Source organism: Erpetoichthys calabaricus, chromosome 4 (genome assembly GCF_900747795.2).
Source record: "Erpetoichthys calabaricus chromosome 4, fErpCal1.3, whole genome shotgun sequence".
NCBI lineage: Eukaryota > Metazoa > Chordata > Cladistia > Polypteriformes > Polypteridae > Erpetoichthys > Erpetoichthys calabaricus.
In genome coordinates, this window is record NC_041397.2 from 237,362,065 (window position 1) to 237,386,817 (window position 24,753).

Genomic DNA, 24,753 nt, shown 5'->3' on the forward strand with positions numbered 1-24,753 from the left:
GGACAGTGTAAAATATTATGCTGATGCCGACTTCGACTATTCAAAAATATGGGTACATGTGGCGTGTTCCTGAGGAGTGAAAAAAAGAATGGCATCACTCCATTCCAGATGAAAAACAAAAGGTGGTAAACCTTTATAAAGCAAGTAAAATAAGAGGTGTGTAATGTCCTTAGTTTCAGAATTCAAATGATCTTGAAAAGTAATTAACATCACCTGTCATTTTTTTTAATGTAACATTATTATTTAACCCTTTGTTTCAGTAAAACAAGTATCTTTTTCTGATTAAGTAGCTAAGTTTCATATAGGCATTGCTTTTATAGTTGAGGGAGTAAAGATCTTTATCAACATGCCTATAAAAAAGGAAAAAATAGGTAAAGTTTATTCCCACACTGAAAACAAATTAGAAAAGAACGTCAGAGATCCAACACTGTGTCTATATTGCCGATAACCTGATGAAGAGTACATAGCTCATGTCTATAACCTTCTTTTCTGTTCTTTCCAGCATAGAAATAACCTCTAACTATGATATGTTTTTTATCTAATATAAACAGGTTGTATATCAAAGGACACTACTATTTGTAGCTGGTGATTGGTGGAAAATATATGTTATTAGTAATGTGCGTAACATCTTGAAGTTTTTATTGTTGCTGGAAATTGGCTGAAGGAGTGAATAAGTGTGCATAACGTAACAATACTGGTGTTTTATTACCAGCATGATTCTATCTCAAGTGACTTTAAAATATTGCAATAAATTTAGCTGTGACTTGAAGTACCTTTTAACAAGGAAATGGCACTCCTGGTTTATTGCTGTTATGAAGGAAAGGAGTGAATAATTGAAGGTATAGTTTGACAGACCACTCTGAATGCTACATCTGGTGAAATTTAAAGAAGGTTGAGATAAAACATCTGTATATCTTAATTTGGGTATATGATCTGTGTACAGTTCAATAAATATTATGGATTTGAGCTGTGTTAATTTAGTGTATTTAGCTGACAGGAAACATATTTTTGCAATATAAAAATATTAAACTGTCATACTCTTTGTCATCCATGAAATTAAACCATAGAAAAAAACAAGGCTATTCAAAATTATTGTCCCTACAGCAGAGCCATTTTTCATTCGCATCACTGCTTGGAAGCAGAAAAGAAAAACACTTTACAAGAAAACTTATGTAAGAAAAACAAACTCTGGACGAGTTATCCTGTCGCTAGATGTAAACCACATATTTGCAAATTGAAAATGACCACAGTTAAACTCTTTAAAATAAGGACATTCTTTTGGAATAAAGCTGTATAATCTCTGAGAGAGGAGTACTGCTACTGAATATATTAAAATGTTAAAACAGACTTACCTTGATTTCCCATAAGTCCTGAAAAGAAAAAGAAATAACAATAAATATCTAATACAAAATTGTTAAATTCCACTTCATTCATCTAGCCTGTAGCATCAGATTGAGATGGAGAATCAGTGCAAGTTGACAGCAAATAGTGTAGTGGACTGCTCCTCTGCTTCACCGAGATTGGTGCTTTTCCTGATTGCTAATTAGTTTCTCCAAGAAATAGCAAGGTATGTCCTTCATTCATATCATGAAATATGAATATAGAACAACTTAATGTAATACTTTTGGTAAGATTTTACTCAATAGGCATATGTTCTTTCCTTCTTCAGTCTATTCCAAGAAAGTCTATAAACTTTTGACCAAAATTAAAGTCTTCTTTTAATTCATTTTTGGCGGTCTCCCAGATCTTGGCAGAATCAAAGATATGTATCATGCCTTTACAAACTAAAACATTACTTTTATGTAGTGCTTTTCATGACACTCTAAGTGCTTTACATAACAAGTGGGGAGCCACTTTAGCCAATGTGACGGCAGCCATTTTGCACCAGTACACACACCACATATTAGCTTTCAAATTGGTGAGAGAGATAATTAGCCAATTAGAGATGGGAGAATATTAGGGGGCCAGAATGATTAAACTGTTATGGGCTATTTAGCCAGGACATCAGAAAAAAACCCTGCTCTTTACGAAAGATGCCCAGGAATATTTTATGGCCACAAAGAGTCAGGACCTCAGTTTTTTGTGTCATCAGAAGGACGCCACCATTTTTGCAGCACAATGTCTCTGTCACCGTGCTGGGTCATAGGGATAAGTGACCCCTGTTTGCCTCACAACTGCCTCTTTCAGCAGCAACACAAACTTTCCTAGATGGTCTCCCATCCAAATACAGGCCAGGCTCAAACATGCTTTGCTTTAGGAGGATGACCTGTTCTGAATTGGAGGTGGTATGACCGCTGATATAAACTATTGTAATTCACATAACTTGAAAGACATATAGCTTTGGTTAGTGTAAATATATTAAAAAGAGATGAAAACTGACCCATGTGAAACTTATTACATCACTAAAATAAAAGAATAATTAAAAAAATGTTAATAAGACAGGAAAGGAATCTAGCACCTCTGAAGTTATGATGTCTGCTGAGTTAGGTTCTTTTTGTGTTTATTTTACTAGACAAATATTTGCAAGTTTTTTTTTTGTTTGCTTGTTTGTTTTTTCTTTGTTTTTTGTATTTGGTCCTCAAGAATGTCTGGCAGCAATTCTGGAATTCTGTCCAATAAAGCTGATATTGTTCTAAGCTTTTACAAGGTAGGAAACATGGAAGTTTCAAAGTAAGGCTGTAGGACTCACTAATCATGGTGCTGGAGAGTAGTGACATGTTGATTAGCAAGTAAGAATATCACTGTACATATGACAATTAAAATCAGATGTTATAGTATTTTATTATATATTATATATTTAGCCAACTAAGGAAGAAATAGATTAGGGGCAACTAGCCAAGCTGGGTCATCCTTGGGAAATGGATGTTAAAGCTGTGGTCATGAGAATGACAAGTAACCAATTGTTAACCTATATAGCAATTTTTATTGTGTGCATTGATACAGCAAGAAGTGCTATAGAAAAAAGCAACAAAACAAGATTAAGTCCAGTCATATACTAAATGTATTGATGCTTATGAGAGAAAAAAATTGAAAAAGCAAACTTAAGACTATTAATGTACTATAGCTTAAGGAATATTTTAAATGTGATAGAAACAAGATTTGCGACTTGGGATTAAATATTGAGACACAGGGAAGCAGTGTTTGTTGAGGTCCTACAGTTGACTTCTTTGAAATCATAGAAATGGGTACATTTAAGTGGATTGCATTCTACCTGTGGCATCTCTTTGTTATAATAAGTCAATAAAAAGGCTATGTACAGACACTTGAGCACACTGAGGGCCTACCACTACAATAATACAAAAAAATCAAGAATTACAATAATGCAGAAGATTGAGTTCTTGATAGCACTTCATTTAGTGCCTTCGTCACAGGGTAATAAACATCTTAATAAGGTTACACTTAATTAAATAAACACCTGCATTTTAAAAATGTCAGTTTTAATGTAGTGCAAAAACACAGCAGTTTACAATAGCCTTAATAGAGAGTTTAAGCAAAGTTGGGTTTCATAGCAGCTAAAGATTACATTTACTTTCATCATTTTTATGTAGACATAATTAATCATTGTTAAGATTTATTTCTCAGTTATTTTTCTTTACTCACCAATCCTTTTCCGAGCTTCCACTGTGGGCTGATTATCCAGCCGATTATCTCCAAAGCTGCTCATTGTTGTTCCTGTTGCCTTATCTTGAAATTGCACTGCAAAGGTCTCTCCTTCTTCCTGCCTACCAGTGGCCACTGATTTGTCCACCTGTGTCAGTAATGTTTGGTTGCCATCTAAGACTGCTGTAAACAGTTGGCAACTCAATCTCAGATAACAGGTATGGAGATAAATTGAGCATGACCTAGATATTACTTTACCAATAATCCAGGTATATTATATTCACTGTGCCTTCATATTATACACATTTAACTTGTTTACTATTATTGTGGGAATAAACTGAATGGCAAAGCATATTGATACAACAATAATATTTAAAGTAACATAAAATAATGACAAAAATTATTGTCATTTGATAACAGTTCACAAACTATTAAATGGAAAAAAAACACACACACAGAAGATACTAAAGTCTAATTGCTAGTTAACTGCATCAAAAGCTGGTAGATACAATCTTGATAGTCCTGTTTGCCTGATGTAAGGAAATTGAATATGGGATGTAATGGGTTGGAAAGATCTCTAAGGCATGGTTAGGGTTAGGGGTAGGCTTAGGGTGGTTCCCATTCTTGATAGAGATATTACTTTACTATACTGTGATGATGAAGGTTCACATTTTTTCAATAAAAAGGGGGAATTGAGTCCTGAGAAACTTCTTTAACTACCTCAGGAATGAGCAGCTGGTAAGTGTTATTGAACATAATTGATATATTGTCATCTTATGCAGCAATAATATAAACTGCTCATCCCAATACCTAATGGCAGTCAAGGTGCCATTGTTTAGCCTGTAGAGGTCTGTGCGTCCCTCCATGGATATGCCTCCCCATACCATCACTGACCCACCATCATATGTTGAACGATGTTACAGGCAGCATAACATTCTCCTTGGCTTCTCCTGACCCTTTCACGTCTGTCACATGTGTGCAGGGTGAACCTACTCTCATCTGTGAAAGGCACAGGGTGCCAGCGGTGGACCTGCCAATTCTGGTATTCTATGGCAAATGCCAATTGAGCTCCACAGTGCCGGGAAGTGAGCACAGAGCCCACTAGAGGACATTGGGCCCTCAGGCCACCCTCATGAAATCTGTTTCTGATTGTTCTGATCCCCTCTGCAACTTAACTGACCAGATCAATAGTCCAGAAGTTTCATTGACTTGATGCTATACTCTTGATTAAAATGTGTTCCTTTAATTTTTCTGAGCAGCATATTGTAATAAATATTAAGCATTTATATGTGGACAATGTAATTTTTTTTTTTGCTTTTTATTTAAGTTCATCTTGATTTCCATTCTGCCTGTCCATTATTGACTAATTAGTGGGTCTGACACTGAAGCAGTTGTAGCCTTTTATCAGTTAGTGCTGTTCTTCCCAGGCATCTGCTTTGCTTGTTTTTAATTGTCACAATTTGGATACAATGAAGGGAGCAGACTACACAGAATAAAGGAAAAACAATAGGAAAATAACAAAAAAACATTTAAGCATTTAAAGCTATAGCACAAAATAGAAATATTTTTACATACCTTATAATGTAAAAATCATACTGCTGTGCTTTAGTAAATGCAGAATACGAGAAGAGAAAAAAATACCAGGGGCCTCATGCATAATGCCGTGCATAGAACTCACACTATAACATGGCATGCGGACAAAAGTGGAAATGTGCTTATGCACAAAAAAATCCAGATGCATAAATCTGTGCGAACGCCAGCTTCCACGTTCTTCCGTTCCATAAATCCCGGTCAGTGTGATAAGTAATGCACGTGCACGCACCTGCTGTCCTGCCCCAACTTCCTCCCAGAATTACGCCTCTTTGAATATGCAAATCAATATAAATAGTGGGCAGCACGGTGGTGCAGTGGGTAGCGCTGCTGCCTCGCAGTTGGGAGACCTGGGGACCTGGGTTCGCTTCCCGGGTCCTCCCTGCGTGGAGTTTGCATGTTCTCCCCGTGTCTGCGTGGGTTTCCTCTGGGCGCTCCGGTTTCCTCCCACAGTCCAAAGACATGCAGGTTAGGTGGACTGGCGATTCTAAATTGGCCCTAGTGTGTGCTTGGTGTGTGGGTGTGTTTGTGTGTGTCCTGCGGTGGGTTGGCACCCTGCCCAGGATTGGTTCCCTGCCTTGTGCCCTGTGTTGGCTGGGATTGGCTCCAGCAGACCCCCGTGACCCTGTGTTCGGATTCAGCGGGTTGGAAAATGGATGGATGGATGGATATAAATAGCCGTTAAGCTCAGCCTTCTGTGTAAAAGACAATGGGAAAAACACAGGGGAAAATAGAAGAATTTCAGCGAATACCAAATGAAGGCAAGGAAAAACGTACTATTTGTTGGTTTAAACAGTGATATAATCAACAAAAGGAAGTTGATCAAGTGACATAGTGTGTCGGAGAAACTCGAAAGCTCAAGTTCACAAAGTTGCACAGTGCCCAAAATAAAAGAGAAGTTGAAAAGGCGAGTCATAGCCCACTGTCTGAGTGTCATATGAAAGTTTATTAGGGTACAGAGAAAAAAAATAGGCACACAGTGGGGAAAAAAGCAGGAAATGTCAGCTTTAATCTCGGAATTTCCACTTTAATCACGTCGTTTATTTTGTCATTAAAGTAGAACATCATAAACTTCATCTTAAAATCATTTAATTTACTAGTTTCTCAAATCCCATCGTAACTAAAGTAGCATGTTAAATGTTTTGTTTTGTATTTGATCTTCTATGGGATTGGAGTTAAAGCATGTTATTAAACATGGGAACACGGTGGCGCAGTGATTGTTCAGGTACCACGCAAGATGCTTGCTGACCTTCGATGAAATACTTTATTGCAGCAGTACTGTCTCTTTCAAACATACTAACCCCCAATTCCTGTCCTTCCTTTTCTTTCTCTAAATACCCAATCGCCACACAATCAGCTCTGTAATAGACGTTAAGCCATCTGTAAGCTTAGAACGCCGATTCTTCAAAACTTTTAAGGAACATTGAAATATCTTCGTAGTACATGTTTAATTATTCTATCCATCTGTCCTTCCAGTGTCGCGGCAGCCACAGCAAGAATACCGCACAAGGCGGGAACAATCCATGAACGGAGCGCCAGTGCCTCGCTAGCACTGTGGCACCGTGTCCTCACATGTTTAATTATTAACAATATAGATTGTTTAAATGAAGTTAAATTTTTATCTGTATAATATAATAAACATATTTTGCTACATTTCATCTTAAAAATGATATTGTCATCATATGTAAATACATGCTTTATAAAGTGGCTCAGGTTGTGCAATATTATAACTGTATCACAAGTTTACAGTGAGGTAATTGTACTTATAAGTACAAACAGTTCTACAATGAGCACTTGATGGACTGATTGAGTGCATTTATAGTTCTTGGGATGAAACTGTTTCTGAACCGCAAGGTCAGTACAGGAAAGGCTCTGAAGCATTTGCCGTGTGAGAGCAGTTCAATAGACAGCATGGCTGAGGCAGCGTGTGGTTGATGCTGTATATTGATAATTCTCTTTCCAGTCAGCTGCTGTAGATCTGTGATTCCCCACTCAGATACAGTGATATAAATACTTCGAGTGGTGCAGTGAGAGTAATATGGAAAAAGATGATCCATTGTGGCAACCCCTAACAGGAGCAGCTGAAAGAAGAAGAAGAAGGTATACAATGAGAGGAACAACTCTAAAGCAGCTATGGTATTTGGAATAGTTTGACCATTCTGTGGACCATTATATTGTTACAGGTTAATTAAAATCAGATACATTAAACAAATAAACACTATGCGGTTAATTTCAGTGTATTTATAAAGCCGCGTCAGGGATATGGATCTAAAAAAGAAAGGATAACCACACAGGAACAGTAGCACTGCTTTGACGCTGGGTGCCGCCAGTCTGCAAAACCGAGCGCAGAATTTGCGTACGCCAGGGGATGAGCTACTGTGGAAATGTGTGTGGCTTTATGCCAGCTTTAGGTTTTATACATCGCAATCTGAACGTAGAAACATTCTTATGCAACATTTTTGTGTGTACGCACCGTTTATACATGAGGCACCAGGTAACTAAATGAGATCAATTATTATGAATTATTATCACTTATTGGGAATCTAGTTGGAACAAAAACTTGCAGCCAAAGTGTGTACTCAGGACCGAGTTCAGGAACCATTGTACTAATGCAAATGTGTTTTCTTTAAAATAGTTCAATATGGCACATTTGATACCTTGACATGCAACTATTAGGTGGAGGGCTATGTTTCAATAAGTTCTGTGTGCGTAAATATTATATTTTTATTTAACCTGCTGTATATTTATGATGGTTCAGTGACACAGTACTTAGCATTTCTGTGTCATGGCAGTACAGCTCTGGGCTGAAATCCCAAAAGGGTTCTGCTCGTATGACATTTGCACAGACTTTGCTCCAGATAGTTCCCACCCCACCCGTCTTTAGAATTTGGTTGATCGGAGACTATAAATTGGCCGAGTGTAGATGTGCATGTGAAATATACCGTCTGATCGATGGATCTCCTGTGCAGGTTTGACTTCTGTTTTGTGTCTAAAGTTGCTGAGTGAATGAAGGAATGGATGGATAATTATATCAGAATAATTAAGATACGTATTTAAACTTAATGATAATGGAACATCATTCAGGTTTAAAAGTTCAGCTATTGAAAATAATTTTCTAACAGAAAAACAAGTTAATTAAACATAACAAGTGAAAACACGACATACAACAAAATGCATTTCAAATTTTGAAAACAGCACTTTAGCACTAGATGCTACTGAGTATATGTTAGAGTGAAAACAGATTAAGTTGAATGTTATATAAAGCCTGGCAGTACTTTGTATTACAATATGCATTGTATATACAAGTTGTTCCAAAATTACCTTTTAAAATTTCTGTTACTCATATAATATTGCATGATAAAAACATAAATATGTATGCAACCCCATACAACTGGCTTGGAAATGTTCTGGTTCGACTGCTGACTGAACGTTTTTACTTCATTTCAAACAGTTCCTTTTGCTAGGAGCTAAATTTTATTGCAAAGTAACTTCTGGAGTTCTATCTATAGCTTCTTCTTTTTTCTTGATCGGGTTCTTAGAGGAATTCTATGTAATGTTTTTAACTTTAGAAATCTTACCTGCAGCTTCTGAGGAGGGAGCTATAAAGAAAAAAATATTAATAATAACAGCAACAACATGATGGCTATCTTTACTAATCCAGTATACTAGTTGTACTCTGGGTATAATAACATTTTCTACATTAATCATTTTCAGTTGGAGAATAGTGTTTCCAGACAAGGATGGAACAAGAGAGTGTGGCCACACGCATGAGTGTGCCCCCCCATATCAAGTGACGTCCCATCATGATGTGCTTTTCACTTTGGACCTAACTCTTCAGCTCCCTTTGTCTACACAGTGGAAAAGCAGGCATGACAAATGAATGGAAATGTTTTTACTTTTAAGACATAAGATACCCCATCAACAAACATCTCAGGGTATAAAGTAACTACAATACATAATGCATACCCTGGTTATCCAGAAATAACTTTTTTTTTTCATCCAATGTATGTACGTTTTAAGGTAAAGGTATATAAAACAAATTCAACTGCTGTGTATTACAGACTCACCTTGCATAGGCCAGCATTTACATTCACACATTTTGCAGCAGAGCTGTTTGAGAGAGGAAAAAATAATAAATGAAAACAATAAATTTCAGGGGTGGGCAAACTATGGCCAGCAGGTCGCATATGGCCAGTGGCACAGTTGCAAGCTGCCCACGGGCTACTCGTAGATATCTATAATATTCCAGCCCTCGTGAGGTGTTCCTAACAAGTCAAAGCTGGTGTAAGCATAAAAAGGTAGCATGGTATGCCATTCAAAAAATAATTAAATAAGTCAAGCTTTTCCCACACAAATAGGGACAATCTGTAGCACAGCTGCATAGAGGGATGTGTTTATGCACAAACCAATATTAAGAGCAACATTTACAGACGTGAAAGGAGGAGGTAAGATGGAGAAAGTTTTTCTAGTTGTGGATTGTCCAAAATAAGATTACTGGAGTTCTTCGACCCATCATTTTTTGAGATTGCATAAAATGCAAGTCCAAACAGAGGACAGTTACGTCTCTCTGCTTGAGCTCAATTTGGCGTTGGTACAGAGCTGTTAATTTCTGTTTTGTCCATTCTTCAAACATTACAATAAGTTGAGTCAGTTGCAGTAGGTAAAACCTGTTTATTTTCCCAATTTTAAGAAACAGTGTTCAGACAGAAATGTGGAATCGGCCAGATATGCACCTTACTGTAGATTGTCACCCTTCACTATGCATTGAAGTCTCTTTTTCCAGATGGCATTTCCAGACAGATTTTGTAATTTGTCCATCTCTTTTTGCTGTTAATGTGAAAGCAGTTGAACTTCTGTTAAAACTTGACCTTAAAAATAAGCTTACTAGAGTTTATTTGTTTCAAGGATTTGTTTCCAAGGCTTTGCAAGCCTTCTGTGTGCATGTCATCACTATTTGGTAGCATATAAAAGGTCTTTTCACAAATGACAACTATGGAAAGTAAATATAAAAGCCTAGTAACTAATATAAACCTTTACAATGATTTAATTGTTGTGACATCCAGCATATTAAGGTTGTGCAGAACAAAGCAGTTTCATGTTAATGACAAGAACATTGTCATAATGAAATCATTGTATTTTAAAATTATGGTGCTTGGGCACTGTTCTTAGCAGCTTTTAATAAAACCTTTTGTAATTAAGCCATTTCTTGGAGCACCTATTTTTAAATTTATTGTTAGTCATTTACACATGTGCTAGATTCTCTGGATTCATAGGCACAGCTACATTTTATACAGCCCACGTTATGAGTCATTATTAACAATTCGACCCACCACCAAAAAAGTTTTTCCACCCTAACAATGGATGGTAATATAAAGCATTATACCCACTTGTACAACTGTCCACTAATCCATATATACAGTATAGTCACACATGTGCGCATAGGTGACAATTTGAGGCATCATTTCCCGACCTTGGAGTCACAACCCCAAGTGGAGTCACCTGATATGTTAATTGTGTTGTGTGAAAATATTTTAAAATAGCAAAACAACACTAAACGATGTATTGAATAAGAAGTGAATGTCAAAATTTAAAACAGCTAGTGTTGCAAAAAAGCTCAGATTTCAAAATGGGGTCACAAACCAAATAAGCTTGGGAACCTCTGGTTTAAGGGCTCTGGTGACAGTAATCCTCTGCCACTCCAGGGGTCAGTACTCTGCGATAACAACTTTTTTTTCTCTCCCTCTGCAGACTGGAAGAATGATAGCTTTTCCAACTTTGACATCACTTCCAGTGTCCATCCACCTACACCCACCCCTTCCTACTGGAAATGGTCTTAAATTGAAGAACCACCATCTTTGGTAGTCATGTCCATACTCCTGTTTGAAAAGACGCAACATAACACTGTACCGGAATTTTATTGTTTTGTGAGATATCAGTTATATGGTATTTACCTATGACTGCCCCAGAAACTGACTGTCTTGCATATATATATATATATATATATATATATATATATATATATATATATATATATATATATATATATATATATATATATATATATACTGCTCAAAAAAATTAAGAGAACACTTAAATCACATGCATAATGTTCCAGAGGTTCTCAATTGGTTTCAGGTCTGAGGAATGTGCAGACCACTCAATGGCATCAACGCCTTCGTCATTCAGGAACTGCCTGCACACTCTGGCCATATAAGCCTGAGCATTGTCCTGCACCAGGAGGAACCCAGGACCCACTGCACCAGCATAAGGTTTAACAATGACTCTGATGATTTGATCCCGGTACCTAACAGCAGCCAGGGTACTGTAGCCTAGCATATGGAGGTCTGTGCAAGCCTCCAAGGTATGCTTCCCCAGAAAATCACTGACCCACTGCTAAACCGGTCATGCTGGATGATGTTGCATGCTGAATAACGTTCACCACGACATCTCTAACTCTTTCGATATTCTTAGAAATCGCCTTAGTCAATGGGTGGGCCTCTCTGGCAGCGTCTTAAATTGGTTTGAATCCTACCTGGCAGGGAGAAAATTCGTTGTTAGTTGTGGTAATTACAACTCAAAGACACATGATATCCTATATGGTGTTCCACAAGGCTCTATCCTGGGTCCGCTGCTCTTCTCAATCTACATGCTTCCATTAGGTCAGATTATCTCAGGGCACAACGTGAGCTACCACAGCTATGCTGATGACACACAGCTGTATTTATCAATTGCACCTGATGACCCCGATTCTCTTGATTCACTAACACAATGTCTAACTTGTATCTCAGAATGGATGAATAGTAACTTTCTCAAATTAAATAAAGAGAAAACTGATATCTTAGTGATTGGCAATAATGGATACAATGAGGCTATTAGAAATAAACTGGATGCATTAGGATTAAAAGTCAGAACGGAGGTAAAAAGCTTAGGGGTAACTGTTGATTGTAATCTAAATTTTAGATCGCATATTAATCAGATCACTAGGACAGCATCTTTTTGCTTAAGAAACATAGCAAAAGTTAGACCTCTTATATCATTGAAAGATGCTGAGAAATTAGTTCACACATTTGTTTTCAGTCGACTAGATTACTGTAACGCACTCCTCTCAGGACTACCCAAAAAAGACATAAATCGTTTGCAACTAGTGCAGAATGCAGCTGCTAGAATCCTTACCAGGAAAAGAAAATCCGAGCACATCTCTCCAGTTCTGATATCACTACACTGGTTACCTGTGTCATTCAGGATTAACTTTAAAATTCTGCTTATGGTTTATAAAGCCTTAAATAATCTCGCCCCATCTTATATATCAGAATGTCTGACGTCTTATATTCCAAATCGTAACCTCAGATCCTCAACTGAGTGTCTCCTTAGAATTCCAAGAGCAAAACTTAAAAGAAGTGGTGAGGCGGCCTTCTGCTGTTATGCACCTAAAATCTGGAATAGCCTGCCAGTAGGAATTCGCCAGGCTAATACAGTGGAGCACTTTAAAAAACTGCTGAAAACACATTACTTTAACATGGCCTTCTCATAACTTCACTGTAATTTAAATCCTGACACTCTGTATATCCAATTCATTATAATAACTATTCATGGTGGCTCTAAAATCTGTACTAACCCCTACTCTCTCTTCTGTTTCCTTTTCCGGTGTCCTTTTGGTGGTGGCTTGCGCCACCACCATCTACTCAAAGCACCATGATGTTCCAACAATGATGGATGGATTAAAAGCCAGAAGTCTGTATGACCATCAAGTGACTCCATGAGAACCCTAACTACAAAGAGGACTATTTCATTTATGTTAGGTAGAATGCCCAAAGGGGACTGGGCGGTCTCGTGGCCTGGAACCCCAACAGATTTTATTTTTTTCTCCAGCTTTCTGGAGTTTTGTTTTTTTTTTTTTCTGTCCACCCTGGCCATCAGACCTTACTCCTTTTCTATGTTAACTAATGTTGTCTTATTTTAATTTCTTATTTTGTCTTTTATTTTTATTTTCTTCATTATGTAAAGCACTTTGAGCTACTTTTTGTATGAAAATGTGCTATATAAATAAATGTTGTTGTTGTTGTTCTCGCCCGCTCAGGTCTACTTATAAACAGTTCCTGGTGATGTCACTTCTATGTAGTATTAAATCTCAATCCAGACACTTTTTATGTGTAGTTTCTAGGTGTTGGAACAAGTTTCCCACTTTAATCTGAACTGCTGAATCCCTCAATATGTTTAAGAAGCTGGCTTACTTTTTCTGTGTAATTAATAATGGCTATGATAAGGTTTTGTGACTAAGTAAGTATAATTAGCTTGCATTTTGTTCAGAGCACTTCACTTGTGATGTTTTTCTCAATTATGTTGGAACTCCTTTGTAAGTTGCTTTGGATAAAAGCACCTCCTAAGCAAATAAATGTGAATGTCAATGTTGCAGTGGCCTGATTCAAAACAAAGGCAGCATGGCAGTGCAGTGGGTAATGTGGCATCTGCCATTTAAAACTCACAGAAATTTCGCACTTGATGACTGTCTATGTGAAGTCTTCATGTTGCCCTCATATCTGTGTAGGTTATCCTCCATTTAATCCAATTTTGAATCCATGTCCCCATAGAACAGCTGGTTGATTAGTTGGTGATTAATGGTGGTCCTTGTGTGAGTGTGAATGTGTGTGCGCACAAATAAGTCCTGCAATGCATTGGTGCCTTGCCTAGAGATGATTTCTGCTTTGTACCCGGTGCTACTGAATAGCTCTGGCAACCTTGTGTCCTTTCATTGGGTTAAGCAGGTTTGAGAACCTTATATTTTACTTTGATTCAAATGACTTTTTATTCTTCTAGTGGCTCTAAGTGGACACCTCAAACTTTATAAATGTGTGTCACTATAATTTGTTAACATTTACATTTTAATTTCACTTCATCTTGCTAAATTAACAAAAAACTGTGCAATAAATGAGGCAAAAATGTCTATTAAACTGCTTGAAGAAAATGAACATTGTGTGTTATACCCTGTTATTACTGTTAACATTGTACTTTTTAATTCATAGCTTATGTGAAGTTATACTGTAGGCATTAAAGATGAATACTGAAAACATCAAATTGGTATCTCTGTCCACACATGTGGGAAGTTATTAGTGTTAGCCCATAAAGTTCTATACATTCTATAAACACGTTGGCTCAATCACTTACCATGGTAAAAAACATTTACAATTCACTAAGCAGGCATACTGATGATTTGCAATGAAAGGCTAGCATTATTAACCCAGAGCAAATACTACTTCCTGCTTTAAAGTCACCAACATGTATCAAAATAAAAGTATACTTTCAAGTACTGGCAATGAAGTGTGAGCACTTTAGCTTACTGTGTTAACAATATTTTACATTTACGTAGGCTTATTGTGTTTTTTTTTTGTTTTTGTTTTTTTTTTTGTTATTTTAATAATCAATAACCATAAGTAGTCTTAGTTTACAATTGCTCCAATTTTCTATCCCTCTGTTCTACTCTCTGATGATATCTACTGTCTTCTTTCTGTGCTTTTGTTACACTGCTAGTTCTTTGCTCCCAAATTCTAATTCTTAGGGCTAACTCTACTACTAGACTACCCGAATTTTGTGTTCTCTTGTTATTAAATTTGAGTAAAAGTAAGTAATTCTAAAATGCAACAAAAGTACTGTAGTAAGACATATTTCATACAAGCATTCTCATGGATTAGTGTACAGGGTTAGCAGTATGAAAAAATAGCTTAAATATTTTGCCTTTATTTCAAAGGACAACATAGTAATGGATAAATGTAACAACTATTGAGAGAATACATATTGTTATTTGTCTGTTTTACATTTTCAGATGCTATTAGAGTAATTTCTCAAGTTCATAAATTGCAGCTGTTGGGAGTCACAGTGAATTTCCCCACCTCTGTCAGTAGATGGTGCAGAAGCGCTTGCTAGTGAGCTAAAAGTAATTCCTACAGTTCACTTTCAAGTTCATGTGTACAGAGCAACAGTGTTTGTCTGATTGAAAAGCGTATACAGTGAGCTATTGCAAATATTAGGCAAGTAAAAAGTAAGTTGTTTTCCTGTTATCTTTGTTGTTATCTTTGCTGTTTTTTTTTTAATTCTCAGATGCTAAATAGTTAATTTCATAACCAGCAGTAACATTTTCATTTCCTGTAAGAAATGCAAATGCTGCCCACAAGCGCCTTTAACATTGTGATTGCATTACTTGTTTATAAGCATAACTTTAAATATAATTGTATAAATATAATTGTATAATGGATCCTTACAGGAATACTGATGACTAAACATCAAAGCTTCCTATTAACATCAGAAACATTTAGTAAACAGAAAAACAAATTGTAACATGAGCATGAAATTTAAAGACAATGTAGAAGCTATTTCTTCATTTTACTTCACAAATATTTTTGTAAAAGCATTTGCTCATTCATTTCTTTTCTTGATCTGATAACTCTAATGTAGTGATCCAAGCAGCATTAGGTACAAGAACTGAACTAATCATGGAATTAATACTCCATCGCAGATTATACTCATGCAAAAACAAACACTCACTCATACGGTGCAAGAATTAATTCGACAATTAACATTTTGTTTTTCAAAAAAAAAGAGGTAAAAAGAACACATAGTTCCTGAAGAAAATAGCTGGGGAGTAGAAAAGCTTCACTTAGACAATTCCTAATTTCAACGTTTGAGGACAGGAGTCAGTCATTGTGAGTGCTAATTGCTGTGCCATCACATTTTACCTACACAAGCAAATAGATCTAGAGGGTGCACCTTACTTGGAAATTCAGTTTAGTTTTAGTTTTCCTACATCGTGTAGTTTTAGCTTTAGTTTAGTTTTTATTTTACAAAGACATTTCTATTTTATTTTCATATATATTAGTTTCAGTTTTAGTTTTAGTAATTATAGTATGGTTAAAGGGCTACTATGGAATTTAGTTTTGTATTACAATGAGACAGAACTGTACACTTAATGGGTTTGGATATAATATGAATTTAATGTTAGTGGAAGCTTGCTACACTACACAACACACTTTACTATTTGGTTTTGTTTTTGTCTTATAAAAACAAGCATAATCAAAACCAGGTAGTGAATATGAACAATTTTACACAATTTTATAATTTTTAAAATATTTTTATGTCATTTGTTCTGAACAAATCTGCGCTGACTGTTGGCACTTTTTTATTTTCCTTTAATTGCCCAGAATGGGCCAATTTGTAATGAACTTTAGGTGAATTTTAATGTTTGAGAGTTTTTTACTCTAAATGTCTACAGCACACAACATATCCCGCTCCAACGACAATGTGTTTATAATGAATGCCTTCAATATTTCATTCAAAAATCTCAGACACTGGGCTTTGTTATTTTCTATCAGCCATATTGATCTATGATTCCATCTTAGGCACAAACAATTTATAGACAGAATTTTGAACCTGCAGACCTGGAAAGACATAAAAAATAACAAAAGAGTTTCTACTGTGTTCGGACAGGTGTGACCATGAAAATCACAGGGGTTAAGGAAGAACAGGACTCTTAGGCTTGAATGGGCGTGCAGACCCCACCTAGCTGTATTGAGGGAAAAACAAAGAAAAACAAGCATGTAGTGTGAAGGTTAGGGGCAGTGAGACTTGAAAAGCCCACCATAAGAACAGTAAACCCATAACAAGCAGAGGAAGAGCAGGTAATAGGAGTATGGGCAGGCACAAAATGACAGAGGCAGCATCTGAGATTAAGAACAATATATACATTATCTAAACCTGTTTATCCAGAGCAGGATCACAGGAAACCTGGAGCCTACTGCAGAAGGTTTGAATGTAAGGCAGGAAAACTCCCTGGTATGCAATATGTATGATGTGGCTGATGTTAAGAACAAATAGAATATGATATTTTCAACTATCTGTTTTGAGAGAGAGAGAGAGAGAGAGAGAAACATTGAAAAAACATATTTTAAAGCATAATTCTGCTACTGGATTATTGTCACAATCTCAGGTATTTTGAGCTGTGAATATGAACTAAAAAAGATAAATTAATAAATATAGAATAAATACAAAAAGAAATTAGTATGTTTAGCTTTTCACTACTTGGCAGACTCACTTCCCCCACCTACCTGTAGTTCAGAAGAGACATTGCCAACTCAGGCATTTTACAAGGTTTGCATTGCTTAATTGTTAAACGATGTTTTTAAAGCAGAAGTGATTGGTCAGCAACAATATGCTGATCTTGTATGATGACATTGTCAGTCTCTCGATCAGTGCCATTTTATTTTCAAAAATCGTGAGTGGCCTCCCCTAGATTTTCTCGTGTACTCAGATATGGGGATGGATATTTGAGGAGTAAACCTCAAGACAATGATTATATTATGTACAATAAAGAACCACCAACAACAATTCAAATCAAATTAATAATATATTGAACAATTATTATAAAAGTAAAGTTGAATAAATCGAACTCTGCAGCTGCATGAATAAAAAAATTAAATATTTGATTAGGTAAAATATCACTTCCGGTTAATGGATTTGGCCCAAAAGTTAATACAGATCTACAATTCTGGTGTAGCAACCACATGGCAAATTTCTTCCATCTATCTAGTTGCGTTTTTGAGATCTCGTGTTTATACACACACACACACAAACATAATTCCAAAAAACGGTATTTTCGAGCTCGGGGAGTTCTAAAACGTCAAGATTCATCAAAACAAAGGTGTGACCAGAACATCATGTGTGGGTGGGCATTTGGCTTGTCTGGGGGTGCAAAAAATATCCATCCATCCATCCCCATTTTTGTAGGGGGGTCAAATAATAATAACAACATAGTTTTATATAACATATAAAAGCAAAAATTGTGGCATAAATCATAACCTATTGTTCAATAAAATTAACAGAGGCAATGGAACTTGTATTATTATTTTTGTGAACAAATATAGAACTACAAAAGGTAAATATCAATAAAGTCAAATGTATACAACATGTGAGAGCCAATCAGGCGTTCTTCAGGGATGGAGTTCTGGACAAATCTAATCACTACAGACAAATTCTCAATGTTACAGCGATCCCTGGTACCATCACTTTTAATGCAAAGTCCAGGAGAGTCAGCTTTTTCATATTTGGTCCTGATATCTTTTGCCACCATTTTGGCAAGAGTCTCAATTATTTCATTTTGAATTACATTGGATGTGTATTTTGTGTTGTCTGGGATGTATTTTACAATTTCTGCAAATTTGGCATCTTTTTTGATTGTGTAATCAAAGAACTTAAGGAAAAGCCCCTCCTCCCCACCTTCGTGATTGTGACCACGCAGAGCCAGTTCATTGACTGCAAGGAACTGAACGGCCTCCTCAATGCTTTTCACATAATATCTATTCTTTTCTATCTGGGTTAGACCCAGTAGTTGAACTATGCTTTCAACCGTCTCTGCCCAGCGCCGATACTCTTGCCATGTAGACATGGCTCTGACGTGCGGGATACTAGACGTGTGTTTGTGGAAGCCACCACCGTCTTTTTCTAGAGCTTTTTTCCAATTAGTGTAGCCGTGTTTGGTGAATATGTCCTCGTGGTCCGAATTGGAAACACTGAATTTGCGGCAGTCAAAGCAAGGCATCATGGACAACAGAATATTCAATCCATGGTCGAGACTGATACCAGCTTGCACTAAAACATCTGAGTGTCTTTCCAAATGCGTGCTTGGCATAATTAATTAAAATGGGCTGGGATGGGCTATCCATATTTAAGTCAGGCAGACTGGACTGTATATTTTGTTGAAGGCAGAGGTTTGGAGTACCCGACACGGCCGCAGACCTGGAGGATTGTGTAGGCTTATCTACATCTTTTGGAGTTTCAGTTCCTGATGTGGGTGCGCTGTGCTCCATGTTAGTAGCAGCGGTGCTGGGCTCAACCGTGGAGCCAGCAGCTTGCGGAGGGACAGAGGTTGAAGATGTCTGCTTTTTAATAAGCCACCTATGCATAGCCTTTGGTGTTACCAACCAGAAAATAAAAGAAGAATGGAATGTATACGCTGTTTTAATTAAAGAATGCGGTCAACAGGTTCAAAACGTGCTGCAAAATGTGCGGCGAAGTGAACTGTGAGCAGCACTGTGCCTGTCTAGTGGAGGAGACACTGAAGGATACGCCCCAAATTCAAAAGGGACAATTGGAAAGCAACTCAGTTTTGAAAATCAAATGTTATTCTTCTCCAGAGTTTTCATTGGACAGACAGAGCATTTCGCAGGGTGGGCACGGCTTGTCTCTGGGGGGGCAGTGCCCACCCCAGCCCCCCTGTGGTCACGCCTCCGCATCAAAATGTCAAGGTCAAATTTTTTTCATGATTAGTATACTTTCTCTATACTTTGTATACTTCGAGTGCGAAGTGGCAGGTGAATTACTGTCAACAAAAAGAAAGCACCTGAGAAATAAACTGAAACACTCACTCATGATTTTCTGTCCACACTGTAAAATTTTTGTTGAGCAGCACATTCCAATTTCAGGTGTTTGAATTACATCTTGCTATACAACAAGTGCAAAGAAAGGCGACATGTAAATCACTTTCTATTCCACACGCTTTACACGCGTATTCAGCTCGCTCTGTCACCGCAAATGCCGTGTGAACACCCGCCTCCGTTCACTGAATACGTGCGGGCAGCTCGTGGTGGATGGCGTTCAGTTTTAGAGTTAAAAGTTATAAGGGTTAAAAACTAACAGCAAGAAAATTAATTCAAAAACGAAAACTAAAATTATGTTTAGTAAATTATTATTCTATTTCAGTTGGTCTTTCCAGCTACTTTAATAGTTTTGTGTAGTTTTAGTTTTTCAATTCAGTTTTGTTAATTATTTTATTTCAGTTTATGAAAATGTTTGTTTAATAATAGATTTTAGTTTTCATTAACTATAATAACCTTCAACCTGACCACTGGTTCCATAACATCAGTGCCTCACTTTGTACTCAGTCAGGATCTGTTGTACCCGGTGACAGAGGCATAGGGTGAGACGCAGAGCTAACTCCTGGTCCCCCGGCTGTAACTCACTCCCACCTATTGGGAGCTCATCTGGGGGCTATGAATAGATGCCTCATTTTTGTAGGTCCTGCGGTCTGCCCAATCATTATCCAGGACCCCATAGGCTCATCCAACTACATATCTCTGAGCTTACATCTTAACAGGGATGGCTGGATGGTATTTAAGTTACTGAAGAAATAAAAAAAACAACATAATCCTCACAGTGCTGCCAGCTTTGATCCAACCAAATTATTTCTATTCTAGTAGGTTCTTCATGTGGTGGGTGTGGTAACGTGCTATCAGTGCAATAAGCTAGAACACCGGGGTGACTAATAAGAAAGTGCATACAAGAAATAAATTGACTACTCCTGCTCTTGAAGCAGAGCTCATTATACCTTCCGACATGTTTCAAACAATGAACAGCTGACCTATTAGCTAACCAACCAAGCATGATGAAATAAAGTCTCATTTAAATTGTACAATATAATAATTTTTCATGTAAGATGGGCCTTTGAACTTTGTCAGCCACATTATTATCTTCATGCATGGTAAATTTGCTACTTTCAATCTTTTGTAACTCCACTTTTTTGTCTGCTTGTACTTAAAAAAACAAGAGTAGGAATTCATATAGCAACCTCTATAGACACACTGCAGAATTATACAATCTACTTATAGTCAAAAAATATGGATCCTTCAAGCTGCAGAAAGGTGAAGGAGGAGGAATGGTAGGAGTAAGAAACATCAAACCTCAAATTTATGTTTGGGGGTTAGAAGTACCATTGGTCACAACTTTTAGCTAGTGTTACTTATTTTTGGAGTGCTTAGGATATTTATTTGTTGTCTCTTTTTGGAATTATTTGCACTTTATTAATTTGTTGTGTCTTTGATGAAATGATTGCTATGGATGCCTGAGGGAAGTATAGTATCCATAAGTTTGTTGAATTACCTAAGAGCAACAGATTTCAGTAGCTTGTAGGAATTATACCTTAAAATTAAGGAAAGATTCACGCAGAAGAAAAAAATATATTTAGTATAGAACTTTAGGTTCCTGATTCCATACTCTCCTTGTTAGCATCATTGTTTTGCCCCATTAGAAAAATTGCCAGATTCATTAAGCTCTACTAGTCTTAAGAATGTGATTTCTGGTTTTACGACACTCAGAAAAATAAATCCACAAAAGAGAGAATTGTTCTAATTGGTCACACTGTCATTTCAAATAAAATTTAGTAATAAATAATAAAAAATAAACACTTATTCAAATGAAATTTCAACTTTAAATGTTGAAATAAAAATTAACAAATGAGAATAATTTGAAAGCAAAATAACAAAAATAGGCTACCAATAACAATGGTGAACAGTAACATGTCATTTGCTGTCCTTCATTGTCTTATGCTACCACCTCTTTCAGCTACCACTGCTTGACAACAATGACGTATACAGCCAATGACTTGAATATGCATTTGTGGGATGTTATGCCATTCCATTTGAAGGCCTAATGAAGCTGCCAGCCTTTGGTAGACAGAGGGTGTCCATCCAGGACATCCCAAAGGTGGTCTATGGGGCCTAAGGTCATGAGAGATGGTAGACCTCGGGACCCTAGTGACTAGTTTGTCCTGGCACTGTATGATTAGGTCATGTTGCCTTTCACGTTTTTATCAATTAAGTGGAGGTGCTTCCAGCCACTATGGTGAATGAAAGAATGCTTCCACCCAAGCACCAGCATATCTTTTTCTTGTGTTAATGGTTGTTTTTCTGATTGGCTCAATACATCGATCACGTCACTGCAGGATGCTGCTTGTCATCTTTATTTGTTTATCATATCTACAAATGAGCGCAGGAGTTCACACAAGGACAGACATGCCCTGACATTTGCAGACAACTCTGTCATTGTGAGTCTTCTACAAGATAAGGAAGACATGGACCCGTTGTTAAAGAGTTTGTTCAATAATGTTATCATTCTTCATTACAGCTAAATGTTTCTAAGACAAAGGATGTAGTTGTAGATCTCAGGTGCTCCACTCTTTCTACTGCCTCAACTTTAATTGAAGGGGAGACAGCAGACATGGTAGAGCACTACAAATATCTGGGCACAATTACTGATAATAGACTAAACTTTAAAGTTTACACAGAACAAATGTGTAAGAAGGGCGGACACAGCTTTTCTTTCTTATGAAACACAGTTAAATTAAAGTGGACAAAACCATAATGATACTTTTGTTAAGACCTTTATTGAATTTTTTGCTACATTTGCTTTTATATGTTGGTTTGGGAACCTCAGAATTAGGAATATAAACTATCTTAACATTGTAAAAAGTAGCAGTAAAATTATTGGTATGCAGCATACAGCAGTCACTGAACTGTATTACAAAAAGTTTGGAAAGAAGGCTGTCTCAAATCTGTCAAACAGTAGCAATCCTCTTTTCTCAAAATTTCTGGTGTTGCCATCATTTTCAAGAAACTTTTTATTTCCAGGGCTGTAAGCATTTTGAGTTCTGTTACTTGTAAGGATGCTTCTAAATGTTAAGTTCAGAATTATCATTTTGTGTGCTGTTAATTATACAGTATATATTTATGCTAATCCTATAAGTACTTATGATAACATTAGTTTTCAGTTGTTGCTGCTTATTTTCCTGTATCTGTGTAACAATGTCTCCTGTTATTTGTTATTTCTTGCTGCAAACATTTTTTTTCTTGGATAATAAACCTAACCTAATCTAATCCTCTCCTCTCCTTCTTCACATGCTGGCCCTCATATTTGTGTGGAAAAAGCTGAAGCAAGAATCTGGTTCCATTGCCGATTAATCCCTTGCAGCCTCTGTCTGGCCCAAGCCAGTGAGATGTGACATCTAGGAGGTGTAAGCAGAGAGCCTCTGACAGGTCACCCTGCTCCAAGACTAGCAGCATGGAGTCTGATGTTCACTGTCCTGTCACTGATGTAAGCATCAAGTACAAATAGCATATCTGAAACAATCCTTCAGATGGGCTGGTCTGATGACCATATCTTGGATGGTCCTCTCTCCTATTGGTCTGTTGAAAGCTTGCCTGCAGGGTAGACAGAGTGGAATGGCACCATCCATAATGTTTGGTAACAAGGACATATGGAAAACCAATGGAAAACCAATCTGTGGTATGCCAACATCTCCATCTCTCTAACTTTTGACATTACAGAAACCACAGAAAATGGACCAAGTGTGGCCTTTGCTCTTCTGTTACCCAAGTTAAACCTTTTTAAAGATGATCTGATCACGCATTTCTAACTAGACTTTGTTGGGTAAAGGTAAACCTACCAAGCTTTCTTGTGTTTAGCAAGTTGCCTCACTGTATAACTAAACTATCACTGAGCTCCTGGACAGTCTGAGGTGCAACCTGGAGGCGTCAGATGGACTGAAACATAATGTCCCAGAGGTGCTCTATTGGATTTAGGTCAGGCGAGCGTGGGGGGCAGTCAGTGGTATCAATTCCTTCATACTCCAGGAACTGCCTGCATACTCTCACCACATGAGACCAGGCATTGTCGTGCACCAGGAGTAATCCAGGACCCACTGCACCAGCATAGGGTCCGACAATAGGTCCATGGATTTCATCCCAATACCTAATGGCAGTCAAGGTGCTGTTGTCTAGCCTGTAGAGGTCTTTGTGTCCCTCCATGGATATGCCTCCCCAGACCCTCACTGACCCACCACCAAACCGGTCATGCTGAACGATGTTACAGGCAGCATAACATTCTCCATGGCTTCGCCATACCCTTTCACGTCTCTTACATGTGCTCAGGGTGAACCTGCTCTCATCTGTAAAAAGTACAGGGCAGCAGTGGTGGACCTGCCAATTCTGCTATTCTATGACAAATGCCAATCGAGCTCCACAGTGCCGGGCAGTGAGCACAGGGCCCACTAGAGGATGTCGGGCCCTCAGGCCACTCTTATGAAGTCTGTTTCTGATTGTTTGGTCAGACATTTTCACCAGTGGCCTACAGGAGGTCATTTTGTAGGGCTCTGGCAGTGCTCATCCTGTTCCTCCTTGCCCAAAGGAGCAGATACCGGTCCTGCTGATGGGTTAAGGACCTTGTATGGCCCTGTCCAGCTCTCCTAGAGTAACTGCTTGTCTACTGTAATCTCCTCCATGCCCTTGGAACTGTGCTGAGAGACACAGCAAACCATCTGGCAATGGCACATATTGATGTACCATCCCGGAGAAGTTGGACTACCTGTGCAACCTCTGTAGAGTCCAGGTATCACCCGATGCTACCAGTAGTGACACTGACAGTAGCCAAATGCAAAACTAGTGAAAAAACAGATGAGGGGGGGACAATGTCAGTGGCCTCCACATGTTAAATCATTCCTGTTTTGGGGGTCGTCTCATTGTTGCCCCTCTAGTGCACCTGTTGTTAATTTCATTAACGCCAAAGCAGCTGAAACTGATTAACAACCCCCTCTGCTACTTAACTGACCAGATCAATATCCCAGAAGTTTCATTGACTTGATGCTGTACTCTGATTAAAAAGTGTTCCTTTAGTCAGAATACTAATATTAATAAAAGTTTTCTCATTCAAGAAAATGTTGCATCTTTGTCTCCATCAGCATGCACATGCAGA